Source organism: Chelonoidis abingdonii, chromosome 17, assembly GCF_003597395.2.
Source record: "Chelonoidis abingdonii isolate Lonesome George chromosome 17, CheloAbing_2.0, whole genome shotgun sequence".
Classification (NCBI taxonomy): domain Eukaryota; kingdom Metazoa; phylum Chordata; order Testudines; family Testudinidae; genus Chelonoidis; species Chelonoidis abingdonii.
Window position 1 is genome coordinate 10,060,151 of NC_133785.1, and position 24,938 is coordinate 10,085,088.

A 24,938-nucleotide genomic window follows, 5' to 3' on the forward strand; every position below is an offset into this window, starting at 1 on the left:
ATATTGAACAAATTGCCTGGCAGAGAAATGCATTAAAAATTACCCTGCAATCAGAGTTAGAACAAACTAAAAAGTTAAATTACAGGAAGCAGAATCCATATGTAAATAAGTGGCAGTAGGAAGTGGGAGAAAGCCTATGTGAGTGTGGGTGGGAGCCAGGACTCTGGGTTCTCTCCCCAGCTCCAGAAGGAAAGTGATGTCTAGTGGTTAGAGAAAGGGGGCTGGGAATCAGGACTCTTGGGTTTTATCCCCAGCTCTTGGAAGGGAGAAATCAGTGATGTTGAGTCTGGTATCTTCTTAGTGCAGTTTGTTTACTTACATTCTATACCTTTAATAAAAAGCACCCCAAGAATCCCATGACTTTAAGGAAAATGCCAAATATCATGAGATTCAGGATAAAATCCTGAAGATTAGCAATGCTGCTCTGTAAATTATACCCACTCCCTTCCTACAGGCAGGGAGAGATCCCAGGAGTCCTGGCTCCCACCCACGCCTTTGCCCTAACCACTAATCCACCTTTTCCAGCAAGCACAGTTACAGCCAGCGAGTTTGTTTGAAAAACCAGCACATCTGTAATCGCTGTGGGATCTTACACAGCTTTAATTCCCCCAAACAGCAGCCTCTGTCTTAGATTCCACAACTGGTCCGGGAGGGGGTGAAGAAAGGGCTGCTTTGCTTACAGAAGATGCACATTGGTATGCAGTTTGCCTCTGGCAAGACAAACTAGAACCCAGGAGTAGGAAATCTTCATTCCTCCTCCTGCAGTGAGTCTGTTAAAGCCCCTAACAGTACTGCTAGGCATGGAAATGGATACAGCTCCTATGATGCATGCAAAACCATTTGGGAACAGTGTTTAGAGTATTAAGGTAGTGGGCTGAGTACAGGGGTACCTGGGAGAAATGTAATGGCCTGAGATGTGCACAGGGTCAGACTAGATGATCTAACGGTCCTTAAACTCTGTGGCTCCATGAGATCTACGAGTCCATGAGTGGAACTGGTCAAGACAGTTTCATCCAAAGAGAGTTCCATCAACAAACGTGGCATCATGGGAACATGTTGATTCCAACAATACTTTCAAAGGGAGAAAGTCATCATGGACCCTCTCAATTTCCTTGTTTTGATGATGTCGAAACATATCCTAGAATTATAGTAATGTAGGACTGTAAGGGGCCTCAGGAAGTCACCTCATGCACCCCCAGGCCTGAGGCAGGACGAGTCTGTGCCCAGAATGCAAGAAGAACGTTGATAAATTGGAGAGGGTTCAGAGAAGAGCCATGAGAATGATTAAAGAATTAGAAACCAGGCCTTACAGTGATACACCCCAAGAGCTCGGTCTACTTAGCTTAACAGAGAGAAGGTTAAGGTGCGACTAGATTACAGTCTATAAGTGTCGACATGGGGAATAAATCTACCAGAGACAGATCTAACATGATCCAATGGCAAGAAGTTGAAGCTACACAAATTCAGACTGGAAATTAAGCATCCATTTTTAATGGAGAGAGTAATTAACCACTGGAACAATTTATAGATCCATAAATTCTAGGACTAGAAGGGACCTTGAGAGGTCATCGAGTACAGTCCCCTGCCCTCATGGCAGGACCAAATACTGTCTAGACCATCCCTGACAGACATTTATCTAACCTACTCTTAAATATCTCCAGAGATGGAGATTCCACAACCTCCCTAGGCAATTTATTCCACTGTTTAACTACTCTGACAGTTAGGAACTTTTTCCTAATGTCCAACCTAAACCTCCCTTGCTGCAATTTAAGCCCATTGCTTCTTGTTCTATCATTAGAGGCTAAGGTGAACAAGTTTTCTCCCTCCTATGACACCCTTTTAGATACCTGAAAACTGCTATCATGTCCCCTCTCAGTCTTCTCTTTTCCAAACTAAACAAACCCAATTCTTTCAGCCTTCCTTCATAGGTCATGTTCTCAAGACCTTTAATCATTCTTGTTGCTCTTCTCTGGACCCTCTCCAATTTCTCCACATCTTTCTTGAAATGCAGTGCCCAGAACTGGACACAATACTCCAGTTGAGGCCTAACCAGCGCAGAGTAGAGCGGAAGAATGACTTCTTGTGTCTTGCTCACAACACACCTGTTAATGCATCCCAGAATCACGTTTGCTTTTTTGCAACAGCATCACACTGTTGACTCATATTTAGCTTGTGGTCCACTATAACCCCTAGATCCCTTTCTGCCATACTCCTTCCTAGACAGTCTCTTCCCATTCTGTATGTGTGAAACTGATTGTTCCTTCCTAAGTGGAGCACTTTGCATTTGTCTTTGTTAAACTTCATCCTGTTTACCTCAGACCATTTCTCCAATTTGTCCAGATCATTTAGCCCCATCTAAATTGTATTTGCCTAGTTTATCGATAAGAATATCATGCGAGACCGTATCAGATGCCTTACTAAAGTCTAGGTATACCACAACCACCGCTTCTCCCTTATCCACAAGACTCGTTATCCTATCAAAGAAAGCGATCAGATTGGTTTGACATGATTTGTTCTTTACAAATCCATGCTGGCAGGAAGGATAGTGGTGGATTCTCCATCACTGACCATTTTAAAATCAAGATTTGATGTTTTTCTAAAAGATCTGCTCTAGGAGTTATTTTGGGGAAGTCTTACAGCCTGTGTCATACAGGAGGCCAGGCTCGTTGATCACAGTCGACCCCTCTGGCCTTGGAATCAGTGGGAAATGTTTCATTTCAGGGTCACCATTTTGATTTGTTTAGTCTCCACTTTTCTATGCTATGCAAATATGTCTAATAATACATTACACGTAGATGTGTCATGTATCTATTATCTGTAGCACATCTGTTACATTGAAGAGTTTAATAGCATAGAAAAGTTGAAAGAAGATGAATCAAAGGAAAATGATCCATTTTTACCTTATTGAGAATGTCCAACCATTTCCTTTCAAAACAAAATGTTCCAATGGACCCCAATCAACATAATTTGGCCCTTGCTCTTCTTCGGAATGAAAAAATCCTTCACAATGTTGGGATTTCCTGTAGAACAGAAACTGCATTTTCCCATCTGCCCGGAGAAGGAGTTTACCTTCATCTTTGACAGCTCTGATGCGTCTTTTATCCTTTCGCATGAGCCGTGGAGGTGCATCTAGGAGCCAGGCTTTTGATCAGCGTCCGTATGTTGAGTCGTAACAAAGTGGTTAAAAACCAAGCCAATTTTCTCAGGAGAATTTGCAGCAGGTGCTGCAAAAAAGAGAACACCCTAAATGGTGGATTTAATTGCAAATAAAATAATAATAATTTCTCCCTCTTCTTTCCTCCATCACAGGCCATTTTGCAATCGATATTGGCTGTTTTTCTAAGAGGTGCTCTGGGTCAGGCATTATTTCAGGGCATTCTTATGGCCTGTGTTATACAAAAGGTCAAACCGGGTGGATCACAGTGGTCTCTTCCAGCCTTAGAATCGAGGATTCAGTGGATGCATCACCCTGGAATGGGCTCTGCTGAGCCACTAGGGCTACACGGGGGGGGAGTATATTAAGGTCTGGTCAGCATAGGTGCAGCCATAGCAGGTTTGCAGCTTTTAATTAAAAAACACTCCAGCTCCCGCAAAGTTCAGTGTCGGGGAGGATGATTTGCATCACTAAAGAGTCACAAAGAAAGCTGGGGGATCTTGAGTCACTGAATTTTCAAGGCCAGAAGGGACCATTAGATCATCCAGTCTGATTTATTCCTGTACAGCCCAGGCTGCAGAATTTCACCCAGTTACCCCTGTACTGAGTCCCAAAATCTGTGTTTGATTGAAGCAACTTCCAGGGAGGCATCCAGTCAGATGGAGAATCTACTCCTTCTCTTGGGAGTTTGTTCCAATGGATAATCGCACCCTTTAGGAGAAATTGATGCCTTATTTCTAACCGGAATGCGCCTGCCTTAGGTCCTCCAGCCTTAGGTCCGTGTTCTGCCTTCTCCATTAGGTTAAAGAGCACTTTAGTGCTGATATATTCTCCTTGTGAAGCTACAAACACACCAGAGTCAAGCCCTCTTTCATTCTTCTTTCCAAGAAGCTAAACAGATTGAACTTACACGGGAGTGCCAGGATGGGGGGAGGCAGTGGGGCAGGGCCCTATCACTTTTAAAAGTAAGAATATGTCAGAACTTTTTAAGGGTGAGCAAAAGGGGAAGGGGGAAGCAGAGAGGAGCGAGTGAGGCGGGAGGGAGATCTTGAGGGGAAGAAGTGGGGCCTCAGAGGAAGGGGCGGTGCGAGGGTGGAGCCAAGGGGGGAAGGGTGGCACAGGGACAGGGTCTCAGGGTGAAGGGGCAGAGCCGGGGCACTTTTAAGGAGCTTCTGCTGCTCCTGTTCTTACATCCCTCCCAGGAAGAGCATTTTCTCCAGCTCTCATTACTTCTGTGGTTCTTTTCTGCACCCTCTCCATTTTTTCAACAGCTTTTTAAAAGATCAGTTCTTGAACATCCAAGACATTGGATTGGCTCAGCTGATGCAATTAGAAAACTTACACTCAAATTACGCAACCAGGGGTTAGTGGTAAGACCATGGATGGTTTCCCTACCAGGTTGAATATGAATTATAGCCTCATTTGCTGCAATAGGGCCTTTTATAGTGCCGGAGAAGGATTCTCAGCTGATGCAAACAGGTCTATTTATACCAGCTGGGGATCTGACCCACTGACTCCAATGGGGCAGTGTCAGTTTACAGCAACTGAGGATCTGTCCGTTGATTCCAATGGAGCGATGCTGATTTATATTAGCTGGGGATCTGGCCCCACTGACTCCAGTGATGCCAATTTGCACCAGCTGGGGATCCACTGAGGAAGGGCACTCCACAAACCCCAACACAGGCTGGAGGCCCAGACACAACCCCTGGCTCAAACAGTGGACAGTCTAAATAGTCAAAGGATGGGAGGGGAAAGTGAGGCACAGAGCAGGGATGCCACTTGCTCTAGGTCACCCAGCGGAGCCAGGAATCGATGCCAGGTGGCCTGTATCTTAGCGCAGCCCCCCTATCCACTGGACCTTTTCGATCTTCTGATCTCATGTTACAGCAGAACAAAATGATAGCAAAACCTACCACATCATATTTTCCAGACCTCTTCCATATGTCTGTGCCTTCCCCTCTTGCTCACCCCAAACCTGCGACTGATTTCCCTCCACAAATCTCTGGCAGCAATGGGCTGGGGGAAAGGATAAGGAAGGGGAAGCATTGAATAGATGGTGATTATTTCCCCCGTCCGCAAACAATCTCTCTAGCTTTTCTAAGAAGAAAAAAATAAATAAAGGTAAAATCTATATCCTTGGTATATTACAGCCATTGGGTGCGGGGAAAACACCATAACTAATGCCAAGTGAATGAGAGCGTTAACAATAGGGGGCTCGGTATAAATAAAATACAATCTGAAAATAATACACCCGTGTACACCGCCCCCCCATTCCACCGCAAATAAAAACAGATTTCTTATCCTGGGTGGAAATTGACTAACCGTTATGGCACATGAGGCATGAAACATCCAGTTGGGAAAGGCTAGAGATATATATTGTGTTTTTAATAGGGAAGAGCCGCATGCCAGAGAGGCCAGGTGAATTATCTCAATGGAAATCAGATCAATAAAACCCCCCACAAGTGCCCAGCATGGGGATCATGCGCTCTTTAACTCTCACTTACTTCATTATTCACGGTTCTTACATTAATGAACACTCCAGCAGTAGCAGTCCGAGGAAGTCTGGGCAGCAGAGAAATCACCGGGTTTCTGACAATGGACCGGCTTGCGGAGTCCCTTTAGTTTGTCTCTCAAGTCTCTGGACTCCTGCATTCTGTTCCCAGTCCAGGAAAGAGAGTGGAGCCTAGTGGTTTAGAGAGGGAGTTTGAAAGTACTGGGTTCTGTCCTTTGCTTTCAGAGGGGAGTGTGGTGTAGTGGTTAGAGGAGAGAGCAGTTGGCTGGGAGTCAGGACACCTGAATCCTATCCCCAGCTCTGGCCAGCCCCCAAAGGGGTTATATGTATCACACCATCTCTCTCTTGCCAGACGTAATCCTCCTTCATCTATCTCAGGATCTATCCTGCCATTTCAATGAAAAGTCATTGCTCAGCAGTATAGATACGATGAGCACATCCCTTTCAGACTGCCCTGTACTTAACAGGAATCCTGGTACCAGAGCGGAACTATGGGGCCTATCTACTCAGGTATCCCATCTGCAACAGAAGCTAGAACCAGCTATAAGAAACCCCTTAGTGGTCACTTATGGAATAACCAGCCACTAGGAATAACCAGCCTAAGGTGTCTACCTGAACCCCCCACCAGTGAGTGGCTGGTTTAGTCTGACCCCCAACCATTTAGTTCAGCCAAAGGAAGGATTTCCCTAATGGTTAGGGACACTAGCCTAGGCACTAAGAAATGTGGGATCAATTCCCTGCTCTACCACAGACTCCATTTCCCTTCTCTGGCCCTTGGTTTTTCCATCTGTAAAATGGAGAGAATAATCCTTCATTTGTCTACTTAGACTGTGAGCTGTCTGGGGCTGGGACTCTCTCTCGCTGTGTGTCTGGGCAGCACCCAGCACAACAGGGGCCATGATCTTGGTTGGGGTGTGAGTAGCACCTGGCACAAGGTGTGCCCTGATCTCACTGAGAGTCTGGGCAGTGCCTGGCACAATGGGTGTCCTAATCTAAGTCAGGGACTGTGCAGCACCTGGCACAGTGGTATGTTGTGGATGCTAAATATTTTGAAGTTCTAATTAACAGGGTTCATCTAGGTCAGATAAATTGATCATGCTCCACTACTGATCAGGTGTCTGCCTCAGCTAAAATCAGATGTTAATAATTACTGTACTGTGGGAATGTCTCTCTATTTTGGGTGTTATTACTATTTTTGCTATGTTAAAAAATATTAACTAACGATCATATAGAAATGCCTCCTCTCCATTAACCTTAATACTTAAGGAACAAGCCTATCAACACTGTCACAGGAGATTATGCCAGTCTGATTGGATTAAATTTCAGCAGATTGGCACATCAGAAAAATAATCAGGCTGTTGAAGACAAGGGAAAATAATTTCTTTCTGTGATGCGGGGCTGTTGTGTTCATAACAACGCAGTGGGGCATGTGGATAGGAGGGGGAATTGTAAAGCGCGGAGGAGACAGTAGGCTTCTGAAGGCTGATTCCAATCCCATGCAAACAGGGAAGAGATGAGGATGAGTTAACCCCTTGGGTGCTGCCTCAAGGAATCCTGAGAGCCAAAGATTTGCCTAGAACAGATTTCTATGCATACACAGCGCCAGCGTTCACTCTGCCAGAATTCTAAGGATGTTAGATGAGAAGGGAACTTGATCTGTATGGGCCATTCAGTGCTTAGCTCCTGACTCTTTTCTTCTGTGTCTGTACAGCATCTAGCACAATGTGGTCCTGGTCCATGGCTGGGGCTTCTGGGCGCTATCATCACACAAGTATTAAATAACTAGGAGCTGAATGCCCAGGCTGTTGCATAGGTGGAATTTGTGTAGTCGTGAATGAAAAAAAGCCAAAAATGGCCGAGAACGTACAAACTAGAGGATGGTAACAGATCGCGAATCCCAGGGATAAGTGACCTAACCTATGCTTGGAGCTCTTTATGTCATGTCACACTGACTCAGGAGACATTCTAGGGTTCAGTGACACACAGTGACAATCCTGGAATCTGATTATCTAGCTAAAATGGCTGAGGATGCTGGCTGCAATGGTGTTATTTTAGTGGGGTGGTAATTTGTCAGGTGAGTCCCAGGCAACGCATTGCACGTGCCACATTGGGGCTGGAAGGGAAAACATTTCAGACACCTAGGTATGGATGGGAACTGGCACCCCATTGAGGGGAAAGGCCCCATTGCCCACCCCTCTGAGCCAGCCAGTCCCCCACTAATCTGAGTTTGCAATCCAGGCGGACAACTCCCTTATCCCAGCCCCTCTGCAACTGTCTTTAGAGCCAGGCTGCTTAATGTTAACAACGTCATGACGCTGGGAGCAGTTGCAGCAGTCGGAATGAAAGACAGCAGCAAGTGCTGCAGGGGCGTCAAATTCAAAGGATCCGGGCCATTAACTGGGATGTGGTCTCTAAGGAGTAAGGGGTGGGGCAAGTGTAAGCCTCACCCGCTCATTCTGTCACCCTCTAGTGGTAGCAGGGGGCCACATATAGAGGTTGCTGAGCCTACTACAGCTTTAGATCTTTTAGCTCAGGCTTGGGACCTGATTAAGAGAAAGCCCTGGTTCCATCCCTGCTGCCAGCTACAGCTGAGCACGGAACAGATATTTTGGCTTGTTGGCAACATCAAAAAATCAGGGGGGGAAATTATTTCAGCTCAGACTGAAAATGAAAGTTTTCAGCAAATCAAAAAAATTGGAAAAAAAATCACTTTGATTTCCACCATTTTTTGACATTTGGGGATTTAAAAAAATAAGATGAAAGGACATTTTGAAACAGTCATTTTGAACTGAAAAATCAAAACACATCAATGTTTTTTGGTGAGATCAAAACGAACAATGCAACAACACCACCAAAATCCACCAAACATGCCAGTGTCACCAAATCTGCATTTATTGCCCCAAAGATGTTTTGGCCAAAACATGTAACCCACCTCTCCTGCCAGGGTACCGTGCTGCATGGACCAGGGAGCTGGTACCTTCTTTTTAGTCAAGCTTTCCTCATAACACCAGCCCTCGGCGGTTCACACAAGGGGAAGATTATGCCGGGTGCTGTGGTTGCCAAGCCCCTGCGGGACACTCAGGAACTGAATGCAGCTTGCTCTAGGAGTCCTCTCCTGCCTAACAAATCATGCTGATGAGATGTGAGGACAAGACTGGCTGATGTATTTTTCCCCAGCTGGTTTGAGGAGCAGGGAAGTTCAGTCACCGCTTGGTTCGTTGCACAGAAGAGCAATAGGATTCTGTCCCCTGAGCTCCCAGAGTCTGGGACAAATAAATTCATCCAGGAGCAGGAAGGCAAATATTCTTTTCCCTGTTATGGGGGGTGGAGGAAAGTGATACACAGAGAGGGGAAGGGACTTGCTGTGGCAGGAGACGAGAACAGAACTCAGCAGTCCTGGCTCCCAGTCCCCCACTCCAATGGAGCTGGGAATAGAACCCAGGGGCCCCAACGCCCAGTCCTCCTCATTCTAACCATTTGATCTCAATCCCCTCCCAGAGTTGGGAATAGAACCAAGGGTCCTGACTCTCAGCCCCCCTTATCTAACCATTAGACCAGAGGTGGGCAAACTACAGGCCGTGGGACCCTCCTGCCCGGCCCCTGAGCTTCTGTCCCGAGAGGCTAACCCCGGCCCCTCCTCTGCTGTTCCCCCTCCCCCGCAGCCTCAGCCACCGGCGCAATGCTCTGGGCAGTGGGCTGCGAGCTCCTGCGGCAGCGCAGCTGCAGAGCCGGCCTGACCCGGTGCTCTGTGCTGCATGGTGGTGTGACCGGCTCCAGCGGGCGGCGTGGATGTAGTGCCGACAGCCACCAGTTCTCCAGGCAGCACGGTAAGGGACCAGGGAGGGTTGGATAGAGGGCAGGGAAGTTCAAGGTGGTAGTCAGGGGGCAGGGGTGTGGATGGGGTCAGGGTGGTCAGAGGGCAGTGAACAGTGGGGTTGAATGGGGGCAGGGGTCCCATGGAGGCAGTTAGGAAGGAGAGGAGGATTTGGATGGGGTGCTGGGGTGCAGTCAGGGGCAGGGGTTCCAGGGGCAGTCAGGGGACAGGGGTGGTCAGATGGGGCAGGGGTCCTGGGGGAGCAGTCAGGAAGAAGAGGAGGGGTTGGATCGGGTGGTGGGGGGCAGTCAGGGGCAGGGGTTCCGAGGGCAGTCAAGGGACAGCAAATGGGTGAGTTGGATGGGGCAGGAGTCCCAGGGCGGGGGGGCTGTCAGGGGGCAAGAAGCAGGAGGGGTCGGATAGGGGGTAGGGCTGGGCCATGCCTGGCTGTTTGGGGAGACACAGCCTCCCCTAACCGGCCCTCCATACAATTTTGGAAACTCAGTGTGGCCCTCAGCCCAAAAAGTTTGCCCACCTCTGCACCAGACCTATTTTTGGATCTATGCCAGCTCTGAGTAGGAATGGAGTCTAATGGTTAGTGTACTGGGGGCTCAGAGCCAGGACTCCTGGGTTCTAGTCTCAGCTCTGGGAGGAAAGGATAGTGGTTAAAGTTGGGGGGGCTGGGAGCCAGGACACCTAGGCCCCTTCCCCACAGGTTGGGGGAGGGAATGTATTACTGCCCCATGTGGGTGGATTAGACCCACAGCTCCTTTCCCGGCATATTAACACTCCATAAAAGCTGCACTAGGCAAAAAATAGAGCAGTAAGTAAATCAGGGGTGGTTTCTATAACTCTTGTTGCTCTCCTGAGTGCTTGGCCCCGTGATGCCTTAGACTGGGGACCAGAATAGCCTGGATAGATACAAATGGAAGAGGCCATTCTCCTTGCAATAACAGCTCCCATACAGGCCTTGCTATGACAAGGTACATGCTTTATTGAGAACAAATGGTAACCATAAAGGGGCGGGGGGGGGGCTGTCTGAGAGCAGATCCACTGCTATCAGGCATTGTGTGAGAAATATGGGGGTTAAGGAGAAGATGGCAGGGGAGTGGTGTCTAGTGGTTGTGGGGGTGGGGGGAATGACTCCTTGGCTGTGTCCCCAGCTGGGGGGAGAGCAGTGAAATCTAGAGGGGTGAGCCCAGGGGGATTGGGAGTCAGGACTCCTGGGTTCTATTCCCAACTCTCTTTGGTGAGTCGCTTACTCACTCTGCAGCAGGAGGCTAACAAGGCCACATGTGAATATCAAGGGGATTAATTAGCAAGTATTTTAATGAGCATAACTATTAATTGCTGTTGTTATTACTCCTGGAAAGTTTTCTGCCCTGATCTAAGCCACAGCCTGCTTTCCTCTTGCACTGCACAGTCCCTGCTCTGACTCTGTTCCGGGGGCTAGTGGTAAAGGGTCTTTAGGACACCTGGGTTCTAGTCTCAGTGCTGGAAGGCTAGCAGAGTCTAGTGATTAGATAGGAGGGTGGCTAGGAGTCCGGTCTCCTGGGGTCTGTCCCCTGATCTGTGAGGGAAGTGATGTCTACTGGTTAGAAAAGGAGATCTGGGAGTCAGGGCTTCTGGGTTCTGTCTTCTGACCTGGGGGTGGGGAGTGGAGAACAATAGGAAAGAGTTGGGAGGAACCAGGACCCACAAAACACTGGCAAGAGCAACACCAGAGAGTCCCATGTTTGTCCAATGTCTACACCTTCCATTGACACATATCCATGCCCAGGCCTGGGAAACTGCTCTCAGCACCAGTCCCGCATCGCCTGGTCTTGGCCCAAACTCTGCAACCCCAGAGCAGGCGAACAGGTATCGAATGACATGAGATGAGGAATTCATCGAAAGAAAGAACAGAAACCGCAGTTGCCACCATTCCAGGCTAGAGCTCCCAGCACTGGGGCAGAACCCAGGAGTCCAGACTCTCTCCTCTAACCAACAGAACCCCTTCTCCTCCCAGAGCTGAGCTCAGAACCCAGGAGTCCTGACTCCCTTCTCTAATCACTAGAACCCCCTCTCCCCCAGAGCTGAGCTTGGAACCCAGGAGTCCTGACCTTCATTCTGGCCCTGCATCTTTGAGAGATTTGCAGCTGTGTGCTCCAAGGAGGCAGCATAGATGACCTGCATTAATTTCTCCCAGATGCACAGTTAATCTGAAATCATAAAATGCTCCCCCTGCACCCACCCCTTGGTCCTGCCAAACCCCCTCCCAGGTCTCCCCCTCTACTCCCACTGAGTCCTTGATGCCTCCTGCCTGGGCACTATGAATGGGGATCCCGTGCAGGGAGGGGATGGCGCTGACCCATGCGCTTGCCCTGCCATGCCTGCACATGCTCTGTGGTATTAACAGGAGCCAAGTGCCCCTTTGTGTCAGCTGAATCAGACGGCACAGGGGGCTGGGGAGGGGAGAACTAAAGGGGCCATTTTTTAACACAGCCACTCCCCGCACCATGTCAGTCACCAGTCACCTCTTTGCAGGAGCTGTTATTGGCAGTGCTGGAGATGCCTAGCATGGTTAGAAGTCTGAGGGGAAGGGGGATGGATGCTTCACAGGCTGCAAAGAACCTACCCTGCTGTCGGGAGGGGACACGGGGGGGCGGCGGGACACTGCTTTATGTGCCAGGCTAGGGTCCAAGATACTGAGATATATTTCATAGAGTTTAAGGCCAATCATCTAGTCTGACCAACTGTATACCACAGGTCATTCAGTTTCACCCAAACACCCCAACGTTAGATCTGGGATCAAATCTAGAAAAAAGGAAAATTCCACTGCACCTCTTCCTTTTGATCATGTCAAATCGGTTCATTTCGAGAAGGTAAATCTCATCTCCTACCACAGCAAAGGCAAACTAAAATGCATCAAAAGATCATATGGAAAGAAAACTTTTACTCCTTCTCAAAATGAAATGTTTCCACAAGATCAAAAGAAAACAATTCAATGGAACCGAATCAAACTTTTTTGGTGGAATTTTCCTTCCCTGGAAAATTTCTGCTTTGGAACAAAAACAAATTTCAAAATGTCAGAATTCATAGAAAAGTCAAAACAAAACTAATCGAGACAACCCAGTGGAAACGCAACGACTTACCATCTGAGAACAAAATGAGAAAGTCAAAATGATTCGTTCTGACTTCTTCCTGACAATGAATTTGTCAAAATTGACATGTTCCTGCAACATGTTTCCATGTTAACCAAACTGCGTTTTCCAACAGAAAACTGTTCTGTCTAAAAATTTTCTATTACATCCCACTCTGATGCTTTCCAGCTAGGGGCGATCTACTGGACTGAGGACTGGACTGTTCATGCTAGGTGCTACATAGATCCTGATAGATCAGGTCCCCATTGTGCCAGGCACTGCACAGACCCCGACTGAAATCAAGGCGCCCATCATGTCAAGCACTGCATAGAGAAAGAGTCAGAGCCAGACCCTCCCTTGAAGAGCTCACAGTCTGAGCAGACAAGTGGGAGGGGAAACAGAGGCTCAGAGAGAGGAAAGAACTTGCCCATGGTCACCTAACAGGGCACTGGCAAAGCAGGATCAGATCCCAGGAGTCCCATTAGACCACACTGCCCCTCACTCTTTCCATTCAGTTGCCTCTGACAGCATGCAGGGGCTCCAAATGAGTCCAGATCTCTCTTTGCTGGGCCTATGGCCATTTATATTTAAATAGATCTCTGTGCATCAAAGCGAGCCTGGCTGGGAATGGGAATATCTGCAGGTTGAGTGGAGGGTAGGGCACAGGGGAGAGATGGCTAGCTGCCAAAGCCCCTGTGACCCAGGGCTTGGCTTTGCATGCTTCCTCAAGCTGAGCTGCATGGTGTGCGTAGGGAGGGGGCACCCGTAGAGTGTTTGAGTGGGGAGATACATGCAGAGTGTGTGTAGGTGTCTGCATGCACAGCAGAGAGTTTAGAAAATCTGTTTGATACCTGCCCCTGTGAAGAGCAGAAGGGCTAGGTACCACTTCATCTCTAGCATAGGTGGGATAGAACCCAGGGGCCCTGCCTCTCAGCCACCCTGCTCTAACCACTAGACCCCACCCTCCTCCCAGAGCTGGGGATCAAACTCAGGAGTCCTGACTCCCAGTCACCCTGCTCTAACCACTAGACCCCACCCTCCTCCCAGAGCTGGGGATCGAACTCAGGAGTCCTGTAGAGCCCTAAACGTTCTGACTCAAGCTCACAAAGGGGTGCCAGAACTGTCCCACCCCAAACACCCCCACAAGACCTGGTCATAAACACCTCTCTCTCTCCTGTTTGCCCTAGTCTAAAGAAGCTTAGGGAATTAAAATATTAAATGCAGCTGGCAACTGGGATGAAGGGGAACAATATATATATATATATATATCAACTGCACGCAAAATCAATCCAATTACATTGTGCAATCAGATGAGCAGTTTAGGGTAATTCAGTTATTTCAAACCCTGCCTCAAATTCTCAGTCCCGGTGGAAGAAACTCTGATTAGCCGCCCACCCCCAATCTGGAAACTGGCAAAGGGAAAGGTGCAGGAGGATTAGAAGCAAGGAGAGCTGGGGGAAATGCTCTTTGTTCTCATTGTTAAGGACAAGGAAAGAATAGTTGGCACTGTCAGGACCTAGGCAGCTGTAGCTCCACTTCCATGCCTTGTTCGCACCCCTAGGAGCTATTGTTGCAGGCTCTCTGCACACTCAGGCATGCATCTCTCCATTCTCAATGGTGTGTATGTATGGGGATGGTTCAATGGATACAGGAATATGGAGGGGAGATGGATTGAGATGGATAGAGGGGAGTGTATGAGAATGGACATATAGATATTACAAATGGATGGACAGAGTATAAATCTGCCTAGACAGACAAGCATTTCCTTATACTCCCAGGCTCTGGACAAATAGCCTCAGTGCTGAGGTATTTCACACCTTTGATGCTCCCTGCACGTTGGAGGACCCCAGCATGCCGGCTTCCGGAGCAGCTCTTCGGATTGTCCCTTCCCTGACGTGGTACCATCCACAAGGCAGCAGCTTTGCCTGCAGCCAGTGTCGGGTCTAACTGAGGCCAGGAGCTCTTGCAAGATTAACTAGGCATCTCTTTTAACTGTGTGCTTTGATCAGCAGGGGAGCTTCAGAAGCTATTTAGGAGGTCTTTTAAGAGAGGCCAGGTGAGAGCACAGAGGCAAATCCCCCATTAAATATTTAAACTGATGCAACCCACAGAGCCACAACATCTTATTTGCTGCAAAAGCTGTGGTCAATGCAACCCAGCAAGGATTAAAAGGTGGAGAGATAAGAATCTATGATACAGGCTGCTGGCCACGGGCTCTGAAAGGCCCCTGGAGGCCTTGCTTTGGGTTTAGGGTGGCAGAGTGGGATGCAGGATGACTGTGTTTAGTTCCTGGGGCTGCCTAAAGCTCCCGATGTACCCAGATTGCTTAGGCTGGGAGACGGGTTCCTGGGTTTTTTGAAAATTCCAGATGCTGCCTCTCTGTGCCTCGGTTTCCCCATCTGTAAAATGGGATAATGATCCTTTGTCTGTTTAGATGGCAAGCACTGTGGGGCAGAGACTGTCTCTTAAAGTATGTGTTCAGCAACCAGCTGGATGGGCCCACCATCTCGGTGGGGGCCTGTGCAGCACCCAGCACAGTGGGGGCTCCAGTCTCCGTTGAGGTCTGTGCAGCGTCCACCACTCCGCTTGACTGAAAGCGGCCAGATCCCCAGCTGGTGTAAATCATCATCACTCCATTGGCGTCAACAGCCAGATCAGCATCACTCCACTGGAGTCAGCAGAACTCCTGCTGATTGATACCAGCTGAGGATCTGTCCAGTACAAAGGGATGCCCGAGGAGACAGTACAAGTTCAATCAATCTCGCGCACGCAGTCGAGCTGCGGGAGGGTTACGGCTGGGAGTGCTGTTTCATTCATCTCTCTCGCTCCCCCCAGACTCCCACTATCTGATGTTATTAATAGTTATTATTTAGATAGCTCCTGACAGCACATGACTCACTGTAAAGGCAACGGGCCAGACTCTTCCTGCTGTAGCTACATGTGTGTTCCCGACCTGAGCTGGGAATTGAGCCCAGGAGTCTCAACTCCCACCCTCTAGAGTCTAACCATGAAAACCCACTCCCCTCCGTGAGCTGAGAATAGAACCCAGGAGTCCTGGCTCCCAGCCCCCACCCCCACAAACACTCTAACCACTAGACACCACTCCTCTCCCAGAGCCAGAGAGATAATCCAGGAGTCCTGACTCCCAGTCCTGTCCTCTGTCCACATGACTTCCTGCATAAAGCCACATTCTATGCAAAGTCTAGAATTCTGCCCATCCCCTTAGTATCAGACCTCCCCCATTCCTGGCCTGAACTACTTCACTGGATGCTAAATGGAGGGGGGGGGGGGATCAAGTGCTGTGAGCAAGACAGCAATTAATCTTGGCCCAGGAGCATCGCAGCAGCACAGGCCCTGCCACCCAAATTAAATTTTAACTTGTCTCATAAATCTTCCCTTAAACTCCCCTCCATGCCACCAGCTGCTCTGCCAGACGGCAGGAAGACTGGAAATGTCCTTGAAGCCCGGGGGAATCTGTGCTGAAAAAGCTCAGGTGCCTACGTGGAAGGGAGCAGGCTGCGGCGTTGGTGAAATGGTGCTGCATGCTGCAGCAGAAGCTTAGGAGCTGGGGATCCGGGGGAAACCAGCTTTCCCCCTCCCGCACTGCCATCATTAAAGAACTGGCCAGGGGGGTTGGGGTTTCTGGCAGGGATTTTATTTTCACTCCCAGTGCCCTGGTTAAAATCCAGTTCAGTTAATACCATTTCTCCAAGCCACCAGCTGTTGGATACATCAGTCGTCCTAAAGTGTTGCTGGCATGGGTAGAAATGTTCCACCCCAGAGGCAGCTGCATCTCAGTGCTTGTCAAGAGATCCCTGTATAAGTATCTGCCCAAACCTGTGTCTGCACCTCAGCACAAAGTGACATGTCCCTGTATAAACAACTGCTCCACCCCAGAGGCAGCTGCATGTCAGCACCTGTCAAGAAATCCCTGTATAAACAGATGTCCCACACCAGAGCTACCTGCACGTCAGTGCCAGGTGAGGGATCCCTGTAGTAAACAGACCCTGCACTTCACCCCAGAGCATGCTGCATCTCAGCACCAGACAAGGGATCCTTGTATAAATAGCTGTCGCTATATTAAACACCCTGTAGAATGGGTACATTCACAGAGCCTCCTCTTGCCTGATTCCCTTCAAAACACTGAGCTCAGTGCAGGCCCTTCCCAAACGCTCTGACAGGCTCTTACTCACTGGGCTCTCTCCAGCCTGAGAAGCCCCTGGGAAAGCTCCTGGGAGTGGGCGAGGGACAGGCTGGGAAGCGGCCCTGTACACTGGCTGAGTTGCTTCTGTTCAGAGGCACAGAGCTCAACATAGCAGAGCCAGTAAGGGGAGGGGAGAAAGAGACAGGGCTATGCATGGGGATACACAGATAAAAGTGGAAGAAGGGGATTAAAGGATCAATAGAGGGCTCTATACTGGGGCTGGATAGAGGGGCTCTGTACTGCAGGTAAGAGTAGAGCTGAATGTTAGATGGGTGGCTGTGGACAGATGGCTACGCTGAGACACACCAACTCACCTGGGTTTGCAGGTTTCATATACTACCAAGGCTGTGCTCCCATTTCTATCATCTTGTGGTATCATCCAGTCCCCATGTGTGGATTCAAGTGAACTGCTGCTGTTGGCAGTTCCAGTCTCATTCCATTTCTAGTGCCTGGGAACTTTTCATATGACCCTGGTGTTATTATTAACATCATTATGGTGGGGCCTAAACTGAGACTGGATCTCAACTGAGATCAGAAACCACGTTGTGCCAGGTGATGCACAAGCCCTAACTAAGACCAGGCCCCATTGTGTCGGGTGCTGCAGAAGCACACTGTAATAGACAGTCCCTGAACTGAACAGCTTGCAATCTAAAAAGAACAAGGGTGGGAGGGGAAACAGTGGCACTGAGAGGGGAAGGGGCTTGATGCAGAAAAGCAAGCAGAAAAACCCAGGTGTCCTGTGTCCTGCCGCAGTGCCCTTATAACAATGTCTGTCTGCCTGATTGCATCAAGCCACATTTGTTCTGCTGCAGTAGCGTGAAGAAATGAATCTACCCTGCTCCATGCAACATCTGGGGCCTGCCCTGGAGCGGAGTGTCACATTCAGATCCCTGCAGAGGGCAAAGGACAGAGAGGTCACCAAGGAAAGCGAGAGGCAGGGAATGGGAGCAGACAAGTACACTGGTCTGCTTCTGTAAATGTCTGAGGACGCCTGTGATGGGGAAAGGGAGCCGCTTAGGTCGTGGCTGGGATGCTGGCTCCAATGGAAAACAGGAGTGAAAGAGCCAGAGGGTCCTGCTGCACTCTCAGCATTTCCCCACACACAGACATCCACACTCTCGCAGACGGAACATCTGCTGAGCATGGCACAACAAGAGCTGGGCGACATTTTCCGACCAAAACTTCTGTCAGCAAAAAATGCAGCTCCGTTTCCTGAATTTGTGTTGGTTTCACCAAATTGTTCAGGGACGGGGCAGGGTCGGGGGGGAAAGGAGGGGAATATTCTGAAAAAAATCAAAGAAGGTATGATTTTTCGTTGCAAAATTGCTTTTGATTTTATTTTAATTTTAAAACATTTTTAAAATGTCCCAAAACAAAACACTGGTTTAGACTTTTTGACTCACTGAAAATTTTGAAAAGTTTTGTTTTCTGTTTGATCCCAACCCCATTATTTGCACTGCTCTGGCTACAAGTCCCCCCTGTGCCATCCCCTAGGTAGGGCCCCTTGGCTAAAGACCACCAGCTCTAGTGGTAGCAGCTCATGTTTTTAGCTCTGGATGTCCCGGGTTCAGTACTTGATGTGTTGGGCAAGAGGAAGCCCTTGCTCAGCTACACATTACAGCCCGGCATGGAATTAACACAACAGGTGCAGTCCCTCCCCAGTGCTATCGATTCCAAATGCTGCTGTGCTGCATGGGTTGATGCACTGCAAGGTGCAGTACCACCTGCTGCCACTGGGGGCCTGGTGTAGCTGCCACCAAGGTGACTTCAGGTGGCGGAGGGAAGAGATACAGAGCAGGGGATGCAGGCTGCAATTCAGAGTAATTTGCACACGCTCCCTGTTGCCTGTTTCCACCTCTTTGTCTGGGCTGTGTCTGCCAATGGACAATTTTATATGGTCCATTGGGACTGGAATATAATTTCTATGGACCTGTGCAAGGCAAGATTCTGTCTGCTCGATTTTCCACCTTAAAATCACATCATTCCAATTACTCTCTTGGAATTTTTCAGGGCGTGTGGGGGACTTGCTCCTTCAATTCCCATCTGATATCTGGAGCAAAAAGTTCTGTGCATTCAAGAAGTAGTTGGGAATCTTGGTTTCCAGCCAACAAAGGGAAGGATGGCGGTTCAGAGGCTATCAGCTGTTAAAGGGGAGGCAGACACAGAGCAGGGTACAGAAGAAGTTCAGTTTCCATGGTGGACAATCAGTGACTGAAAGGGTGCTACGAGCGTGGCTCTCAGTGGCCTTGTGCCTTATGCAGTCATTTACACTCGTGTAAATTGAGTGTGAAACACTAGGGATCTTGTTCTCTTTTTCTGAACCTTGTGCAATCATTTACACTAGAAAGTGTAAAATGCTAGTGTTCCAACTGGGTAACATTCCACACTTGCTCTGTACTAGTGCAAATGAGCACACATGGGGTAGAGTGATGGAGACTCAGGCCTCTCGTGTTGTACACTCACTTTGCACTAGTACAAATGACAGCATAGGGTCCAAGGCAATAGAGAATCAAGCCTCCAGTGTTTTGCATTATCATTGTGCTAGTGCAAAGGACTGCACGTGTCATAGCTTTCCTACTCAGATCTGAACCTTAGAGTTCAGAACATAAGATGCTAGCATGAAACCTCCAAGCTTAATTACCAGCTTAGATCTGATATCGCTGCCACCAGACAGGAATTTCAGTGCCTGCCTCACTCTGGTCTCCCCAAAACCTTCCCTGGGGGACCCCAAGACTCAGATGCCCTGAGTCTCACAACAAAGGGAAATAACCCACTTCCCTTCTCCCTCTTTACCTCCTCCCAGGCTTCCCCTCCCTGGGTTACCCTGGAAGATTACTGTACTTAAACTCCTTGAATTACAAAACAGAGAGGACAATTCACCTTTCCCCCTCCTTCTTGTCCCTCCTACCAATTCCCTGGTGAGCTGCAGGCTCAATCCCCCCTGAGCCTCCACTAGGAAAAACTCCAACAGGTCTTAAAAAGAAAGCTTTCTATAAAAAGAAAGAAAAAGACATAAAAATGGTCTCTGTATCAAGAAGACAATATACAGGGTCAATTGCTTAAAAGAAAACATGAATAAACAGCCTTATTCAAAAAGAAATACAATTTAAAACATTCCAGCAACTACACACATGTAAATACAAAAACAATATAAAAATCTATATTGTCTTATACCTGTACTTACAACTGGGAAACAGAAGATTAGAAAGCCTGAAGATAGAGAGATCCTCTCTCAGAGCCGAGAGAGCACTAGAACAGAACAAAGAACACACACCCAAAAACTTCCCTCCCTGAGCTTTGAAAAATCCGGTTTCCTGATTGGTCCTCTGGTCAGGTGTTTGGTTCCCTTTGTTAACCCTTTACAGGTAAAAGAAACATTAACCCTTAGCTATCTATTTATGACAACATGTGTGAAAGATAAGCAGCCTTTTGTGTTTTCCACTCACTTTGTACTAGTGCAAATGACCACACACAATGTGAGATGACTGAAAAACATGTCCAAGGTGTTTTGAATACAGGCCCCTGTTCACAAGGAATTAGGGTGAGATCCACAAAGCTCATGTGACCCGTGAGCCAAGGTGCAGGGAATGAAGCTCTGTCTCTACTGACTGAGGTTGGACTTGACCCTGTGAACTAAAGGTGAACTCTCCCTATATGCTGGAGAGGCAGAGAGACAGGGCCGGTGCAACCATTTAGGCGACCAAGGCGATTGCCTAGGGCGCTAGGATTTGGGGGGCGGCATTTTCTTTGGCAATGACCGTGGTGGCTGGATCTTCAGCCGCCCTGATTGCTGCTGGCATGTAGGCGGAAGGAGCTGGGGCAGAGAAGCGCGGGGAGGGCCACCTGCAGCATGTAAGGGGGGAGGGCGGCACGCAGGGGAACTCCCTGCCCCGCCCCCTACCCGAGCATGCCATGGCTGCTTCACTTCTCCCGCCTCCCAGGCTTGCGGTGCCTAAGCTGATTGGCGCCGCAAGCCTGGGAGGCAGGAGAAGTGACGCAGCAACGGCGTGCTCGGGGTAGAGACAGAGCAGGGGTGAGCTGGGGTGTGGGCGGGTGCCTCTGGGCAGAGGGTGGGGAGCTGCTGAAGGGGGGCGCCTCAGGGCAGAGGGGGGGAGCTGCCATGGGGGGGCACCTCAGGGTGGAGGGCAGGAGCTGCTGCATGGGGGAGTGCCTCAGGGAGGGGGCTTGGGGACAGGGGAGGGTGCAAGGTGGAAGTTTCACCTAGGGCACGAAACATCCTTGCACCGGCCCTGCGTAGGGGAAGGGACCGGACTGGGCTCTAACAGTGAGAGACTGAAGATCACTCTGATCTATACTAGAAGGATCTCAAGTCTAATCCTGTTTCCTGCAGCTCGTCCCCCCCCTTTCCCAGTGTTGAATTCAGTGCTGTTCGCCCATGGCTCCGTGCCCCATGAAGATCTCTTCCGAAGCTCTTTTTCGATTCGGCAACCGCCTCACCAACTCCAAGCTATGGCAATACAAAAGGCTCCCCACCAACAAAATGTGTACCCTGCTTTGCTGCCCGGATGCACTGTGCATGCGACAGCAAAAGGCTTGTCTTGTATTTTACCGGAAGCATCAGTGGAATGTTGAACCCAGAGGCATTCAAATAAATGACCAACGCTGTTAAATCAATGGCTGCTTTGCACTGAGGGCAAGTCAGGCCTTGACCCCTGACTGCTAGACAGCAGGGATTTTCACACAGACCACCCAACTGTTCTGGCGCGTGGGGGTGGGGCAATTACTTTAGATGGAATATTTAAACCAGCATATTAGCCGTCAGGACCAGTGATTCTGTTGGGTTTTTCTCTTATGCAGATTCTGTTTCCAGTTATTTTTTAAAAAGAAAGAGACTAACACACACTCTTTTTTCTCTACTCTCAGCCCTGGCCCAGGGATAAACTCTGCACTGGCCAGGCCTAGAAAATTACACATCTTCGGCCTGATTCTCATTTACTCTGGTCCTGCCTTTTGAGAATCGAGGGGGGCTTCTGGCTTCCATAAACCATTCCCGGGCTGGTGTAAGTTAGAGCAGCCTCAGGGAACGGAATAGAACCCAGGAATCCTAATGCCCAGTCCCACCTATTCTAACCTCTAGGCTACATGTCCTGATTCCTGGCCCTGATGTACACTAGCAATTTGCTACAGTTAACAGTCGTCAGAGAGCAGGCATCAGCCAGGGCAAACATGCTGGATATGGCACTGATCTGAGACTCAGAACACCTGGGTTCTCGTCCTGGCTCTACAACTGGCCTGGTGTGTTACCTTAAGCAGATCACTGCACCCGTCTCTGTGCCTCCGTTTCCCCGTCTGTACAATGGGGAGAATGATAATCTCCTTTGTAAATGCTTTAAAAGCTGCTGATGAAAAGTGAATATTAACAGCAGGTTGGCATGTCTGCCCAGGGAGTTGGAATCCTCCAAGGCCTCTTCTCCACCCATAAAACTATACATCTGCATCCCCCTGTTCATCCTCTTCCTTCACAGGCTATGGGGAGAAGGGGGTTATCTTCATTGCCTTCAACACGCTCCTAGTACTTGCAGCTCTGAAGACAGACAATGATTCTAATCTAATCTCATGCTTCAGGGCTCAGCCAGTCACCTGCAGGGGTCAGGAAGGGACATTCCCCCAATGCACAGTTGATCAGATGTTTTCTCAGGTTGTTGGGATTTTTTTCCTATCTATGAAGCCTCAGGGATTGGCCACAGCTGAAGATGGGACAGTGGACAGGATGAGCCAGCCACTGAGGTGGTCTACAGATTCTTCTTGCTCAAAAGACTGTCTAGTGGATCTTGCTCATATGTGCAGGGTCCAGCTAACATGCATATTTGGGGTCGGGAAGGAATTTTCCCCAGGTCAGATTGGCAGGGACCTTGGGAGTTTTCACCTTTCTTGGCAGCATGGGGCAGGGGTTGCCTGCTGGGATCACCTGGACATGTCTCACCAGATCAATTCTCTGCCAGCGTAAGGGCCTCGGATATTGGAGGCCTCTCAGTCTCCGCTGTTCTTTGCCCAAGGCTCACAACAAGTTAGTCTCCTGAAGACTGACATGCTTCAGTCTAACTGAACTCATTGGGCTCAACACAGAGGTAATTGGTGAAACTGAACGGCCTGTGATAGACAGGAGGTCAGACTGGATGATCTAATGGTGCCTTCAGCCCTTAAACTGTATGAAACTATAAACACTGGCTCTCCAATCAGGGGCAGGTAGCTCCCCAGAATCAGCCACATTCCCCGCCGAGCAACTGTGTCTTCTTGCCCCCTCCGCCATGCTAGGAAGCTGAAATGTGGAAGCACCCCTCCCCAGTGTGGTTGGAGCACAGCTGTTCAGCTGCTTCTTTGAGGGATTACATCTCAATATCAAAGCTTTTGATTTTCAGATTAAGTGGTGAGTCCACGCAATTTGGATTCAACCTCACACTGGAACAATCAATCCAAAGCAATTGCCAGATAAAGGGGAGGCAGGGAAGGCCGGAGGAGGAGCCTGGAGTCAGGATTCCTGGGTTTTGCTCCCAGCTCTGGGATGAGGAGACAGTCTAAGAATAACGCCATTTTAAAAAATGTAAAATCTAGATTCCTGGTGGAGGAAAGGAGATCACTGGCTAATGAATAAAAGGCCAATTGGTGGAGTTAATGATGCACTCCTCCAGGATAAGAGAGACCAGGATTCCCCCAAGCCCGGAATTAGAACCCAGGAGCCCTGCCTCCCAGCCCCCACTGCTCTAACCACTAGACCCCTTCCAGAGCAGAGAAAAAGCTCCGGCATTCTCTCCCAATCCAGCATCCCTACTCCCCCCCGCACCCCAGCACTCTCCAATGACAGGCAGAATTTATTTATGTGGGTTTCTTTGTTGGGAAGCAAAGTTACAGAGTAAGGAGTTTGGGCAGCCTAATTGCCCAGGCACCACCCTACTCCACTAGTACAATAATTCCCAGTCTGATTGCACAGACGAGAGGTCGATAATAGCTTGTTACAATCCCTGCTAGGGAGTAAAAGATTCTTTCCATCACCCACCCCAAGCTGGCAGCTACCAGCCTTGTGGTACAACTGAATCTGGTTCCGCTTGCAGGCTGCCTATTTGCTGCCACTTACACTAGTGCGAAGTGAGAGCAATGCACTAACCTTCTCATTCAGGTGGCATCTGACAGCATCTTTTCCCACTGGCCACGGGGCGAGGGTGGATCCAGTCCAGGTGAATCCATATGAAGCACACACTCACACAGATGTGCACATGCCACATGCATACCCACTTACACATACACTTACTATTATGACTTTGGACACTGTTAATATGTGAATCAATTTCCACAGCAGACCCCAGAAGTCTTGATTCCCATTCCCTGTTGTTCTAACCCACTAGACCCAACTCCCCTCCCAGAGCCAAGGATGGAACCCAGGAGTCCAGATTCCCAGGCTCTCCTGCTCTTACCACCAAACCCCAAGGCCATCCAAGAGCTGGGGACAGAACCTAGGAGTTCTGGCTCCCAGAACTCCATCTCTAATCACTAGACCCCCATTCCGTTCCCAAAACTGGGAATAAAACCCAAGGATTCTGACTCCCAGCACCCCACTGCCCTAACCATTAGACTCCCCTCCCCTCTCAGAGGTAGGATTAAACCCAAGGAGTCCGGCCTCCCAATCCAGTGCCCCTACCTGTTAGTTCACTCTGCTGCTTCTTTACAGATTTCTCTGCTTTGCACAAACTGCACCTGAGTATTTACTTACTCATTTGATCATTTGGAACAAAAGCAGCTTTTTCATTATTATTAAAAAAAACCCAAAGATGCTAATTTGCAAGCAGTGGGGAAGATCAAAGAGCCCTGCTGCCCGCCAGTAATTCACACTGCTCTCCCTCTTCACAACTCTGGTGACAATCTGTTGCCATGCTTGTGTGAGAGACGCTTTCATCTGCCGCTGGCTGGAACCAGGGGCTGCTGCATGCATCTCTCTAGCTGCCCTTGCAGGGAGAAGGCACAGCCCAGGTATCTGGGGTAGGACGTGCCACTGCACATTCCCAGTCAGCCCTGGTGCTGGTGAGATGCCTTTGCAAATTTGCTCACAACAATCTCCCCCACCCTCTAATATTTCCCCTTGCTTTAAACATGGCCAATCTCACATTCGGAGCTGGCTG

The 24,938-nt window shown here is 49.1% G+C and overlaps 2 protein-coding genes across 5 annotated transcripts in view; one reads left to right on the forward strand and one right to left on the reverse strand.

Annotated features, from left to right (window-relative positions):
* The window catches only part of MARK2 (microtubule affinity regulating kinase 2), a 360,709-nt gene extending 351,305 nt beyond the window's left edge, over nt 1–9,404 (forward strand). Inside the window, exon 19 of the transcript XR_012657172.1 lies at nt 9,395–9,404. The gene's annotated coding sequence lies outside the window, so the exon portion shown is untranslated. The remainder of the gene's footprint in view (nt 1–9,394) is intronic.
* Nucleotides 1–24,938, reverse strand: part of MACROD1 (mono-ADP ribosylhydrolase 1) — a 206,785-nt gene that overhangs the window by 111,487 nt on the left and 70,360 nt on the right. The window lies entirely within an intron of this gene.